Genomic DNA, 4,455 nt, shown 5'->3' on the forward strand with positions numbered 1-4,455 from the left:
AGGGATGTTATTTTTATTTTTATTATGATTCCATTTAAATGTGTGATTATCAAACAATTGGCTATCAGATGATAAAAATTATTTATATCTTCTTAATCTATTTGAAAATAAACCTGTTCAGAGGCTGATAATCTCTACCTATTTCAGATTCTGGATTCAATTAATGTAAGGGCTAAAAGGGAAATAAATTAATTATTTCAGTCTCTGCTGATTAATATGCAGTTAATAGGGGCACAGCTGCAATAGGAATTTGGAATAGCAGCAAAAATCTCTATACACTTTCCTCCCTATAGAAATTCAGTATTTCAGGCTGGCTACTGAGGCTCCCTCATGCCACAGAGGTGTATTTAGACTCCTGAAAATCATGTAAGAAGGCAGTAGAATGTAAAACTGGCAGCTACACCTTTAAATACACATGTCAGAATTATAGGAATTGAATAACTTGGTCTCCTATAGCCCTTGCACATATTTTCAGGAATGTGACACATCATTTTCCTCTCCCAGGTAAATGGTATAACTAAACAGACATTTCTATGGTGGTGATAACAAAGATTTTCAGAATAAAATTTGTCCCAGGAAACATTTCTAACCACAAGATCTGTTGGAACTGCCTGTGCAGCAAAACATTTGGCTCAGCACTGAAGCAACACACCCCCCAGGTGAGCATTAACAACAGAGAGCAGATGACAGAAGAAACCAGCTTGTACCATGAGGAGGAAGACATGCTATCCAGGATCTCATTTCTACCTCTAATGTAAGCTTTTCTTCACTTTTCACTGGAACAGATTCTTGTGTAATGTAGAGAGAAGAGCTGACAGTGCAGATAATAGTGTGAGATGTTCAACATATCCATTTAACTACAGATGTGAGTCTGTGTGTGCACTCCAGTCCTTTTCTTGAGGGTCGAAGGCTGGTCTGCAGTTTTCTCATGAGGAGAAGCAGAGGGATAAGCATTGATTTCTTCTCCCTGAAGACCAGGGACAGGACCTGAGGGAATGCCCTGAAGTTGTGTCAGGGGATATTTAGATTGGACATTAGAAAAAGATCCACCCAGAGGGTGGTTGGGCACGGGAACACATCCCCAGGTTAGTGGTCACAGCCCCAAGCCTGATAGAGCTCAAGGAGCACTTGGAAAATGCTCTCTGGCATGTGGTAGGGTTTTTGGGGAGTCCTGTGCACGGCCAGGAGTTGGACTTGATGATCCTTGTAGGTCCCTTCCAATTCAAGATACTCTGTGATTCTATGAATAAACTGGAGAGGCACAGCTGGTTTGTAATATGGAATATCTCCTTACAAAAATAATCTTGAAAATCATGAACACCAACTTCAAATTTTAGTCCTGTGTAATTACCACAAATAACGAGCCTAGAATAACTCACAAGTTAATTATTTCTTAAAAAAAAAACACATAGTAAAAGAGAAAGGAAGAAGAAGGCCAGGTTGGATCGGGCTCTGAGTAACCTGGTGTAGTGAAAGATGTCCCCTGCCCATGCAGGGAGATTGGAATGAGATGATCTTGAAGGTCCCTTCCAATCCAAACTATTCTGTGATTCTGTGAAAATAGGAGCTCTGCCAGACAGAGCATTGCAGGCATCCTTGTGAAAATGCCAGGCTGTGTGGAATAATGATAGCCAAGAAGTCCTCAGTGGCTCTGAATCTTTTATAACCTCACTCATCTGGAGAATCTGCTTAAAATTTCCTCCTGGGTTATTTTTTATTTTCTAGCTTGGTTTGTGCACATTTCATCCAAAACAAAGACTATCCTACCAGGCAAAGACTTTACTCAGAGGCAGGAATGTAAACTGAGGTTGCTTGTTGTTCTCTAACTGTCCTATGTAGAGACACACATTTCTTCCTCCTTGTTGTGCTTTAATCCTTCACCAATAAGCAGTAGCATTTCAGATTTCTGTGTTGTTCACTAAGTCTTTTGTAAGTGAGGGTTAAGAAGTGAGGCTTAAAGACAGTGAGACGAGGAAAAATTTCCTAATGCAACATGCATTTTTTTCTGTACAATTTCTACTTAAGTAAGTGTGATTTTCCCCCCTCTGTGTTACAGGATTTTTACATTCAAGTTCCCTGTGATCACAGCAGCCTAGACCTCAATCAGATACTGAGCCTGTATTTGCATTAAAGAAACAATGGGCTGGAGGTTATAAATCCTTTTGGGAGACTGGATTTAGCAGTTTGAGCCCCATGATAATGTTTTTTAACAGCTTGGAGTTGGTTTATATCTCAGTGGCCTGGAGGACAGAAAATGCCAGCTCAGGCCTTTTTTCAAGTGACTGCATGAATTTTTCTACTTTCCTATTTGAATTACATTTTTTGTTTCATCATTTTAGATGACAACTAAATGTTGTCTACTGCTTTTTTATTATTATTTTGAATCCAGGACATTTCAAGTTTTTCAAACAAAAGCAGAAAGAACAATAATATTAATATTAATAGAGGCTTTTTAGTGTTGCCCAACTCTCAGTCAGCTCCTTAGGGAGTAGGATGTTACATTTTTGATAATAATCTGCATGAGTAAATATTCCTTCAGGACCTGGGCTAACAGGTTAAAATGCAGGGCAAGAAAAAGCAGCAAGTTGCTTTAAAGGAGATCAAACAGCTAAATGTGTTGTTCTAATGGTAGTCTTTGTTTCTCTCTCTGCCAAACTCTTCAAATTGGCAATTAATAGCAGTATATTCTATTCTGCCTGTGATGATGATTGGTAATTGAGCTCCCTGTCTTTTCCCATGAGCTTTCTCCCCTTCTTTTCTTTCCTGGCCCATTGAAGGGCAGGAGGGAGCAGCTGGTTGGGCAGCAGGCCATGGTTAACCCACCACTCCAGCACAGCACTCCAGACCAAAACACAGTCACAATTCCCAGGTTGCACATTCCATCCCACCCAGGGTGGTGGCAATGGCATGAAGTTGTGCCAGGGGAGGTTTAGGTTGGATCCCAGGAAAAGGCTCTTCCCCCAGAGGGTGGTTGGGCACTGAACAGGCTCCCCAGGGCAGTGGGCACAGCACCAAACCTGACAGAGCTCAGGGAGTGTTTGGACACCACTCTCAGGCACAGGGTGGATTTGTTGGGAGTGTACCATGCAAGGCCAGGAGTTGGACCTGATGATCCTTGTGGGTCCCTTCCAACTGAGGAGATTCTGTGGTCTTTGAACAGTGAGGAACTGGGAGAAATTCGAAACAAAATCAGTTGAAGCCCAGGGAAAGTCAAAGGACAACTTCCAACTGACCTAATAATAAATGAGAGATGGTTCTTCCTACCTACACTTTAAATAAATATTCTGTATATTACTCCCGGGGTTCTGAGAATGATTAATCAAGACTTAATGCTTAGATGGTGTGGCTGATGTATTTAATCACTAAAGCAGAATAACAAAATGCAATCAATATTGTAATGGGGTTTTTTTTAGCCCTCTAGATAAAACTTACCAGCCACTGTGGAGGGTAAAGGAGGGGGATGTTTTGCTTCAGTACCTCATTTGCTGTGTTTCTGAACATCATTATTTTTTTCCCATATAATGCATATTTCAAAATCAAACCCAGAGATCCTCTCAAATTAATGCTGTGAAGAAAAATATTTTGATCAATAATTAGATTTTGGTTTATTAGTTGTTCATGGGATACCATTATTTCTCCAGTATATCTGTTTTCCTTCACATTGTCTCTGGAGGATCTGGGATGAGAAATTTAATGCTTAAAAGAAGATACAACAGCCTTTCAATCACTGATTTTATTACTAGAAAAATTAAATGAGATCACTTCTTTCTCTTCACAGGATTGTACCATCCAACTGTAAATTTCCTCAATATGAAACTATTCCAATGGTGGTGATGATGATGATGATGATGATGATTGATGCCGAAAGGGTTTTTTTAACTTTTCAATTTTCATATTTTGTAGATTTTAGAGACACAGTAGATGCAATGCTGTAGATTTTAGTGAATTAATATTTAGCAGCTTGTAGCACAAAGTCCTTCTATCTCTACCCCTGCTCCAGAACAGGCAGCTGAGATCTGCCAGCTGTTTAGTCTCTTCCTCAAGGTACCTGATTAAGGCATATCAGAAGAGAACATAAACATGGAGCAGTGTGACCCAAAGCCCTGGAGAGCGTCCAAGAGACCTTTGTGTACTGAAGAAGAGGAGGTGGATGAAGACAGAGGGTCCCAACGACCCCAGCCCCAATTCAACGGGGGTGGGAACTGGGAGGGGACAGAGGTGGAACTGGACATGTGGACAGTAGTGATTGGATAGGTTATATTATAAAAGCTATAGAACTTAGAGCTTGCGGGCGCGCGCGTCGATGTATTCCTGGATGAGCGGGGTTGCTCATTAAAGTGCCTGCCCATTATCTTATCTCCTACAAAACTTGGCTCGGAGTCTTTTTTACAGACTTCTACGGCAACAGTTTGGCGCCCGAAAGGTGGAAGCAGGACCTGATTCACTTCAAATTCC

The sequence above is a fragment of the Pithys albifrons genome, chromosome 4 (assembly GCF_047495875.1).
Source record: "Pithys albifrons albifrons isolate INPA30051 chromosome 4, PitAlb_v1, whole genome shotgun sequence".
In the NCBI taxonomy this organism is placed as follows: domain Eukaryota; kingdom Metazoa; phylum Chordata; class Aves; order Passeriformes; family Thamnophilidae; genus Pithys; species Pithys albifrons.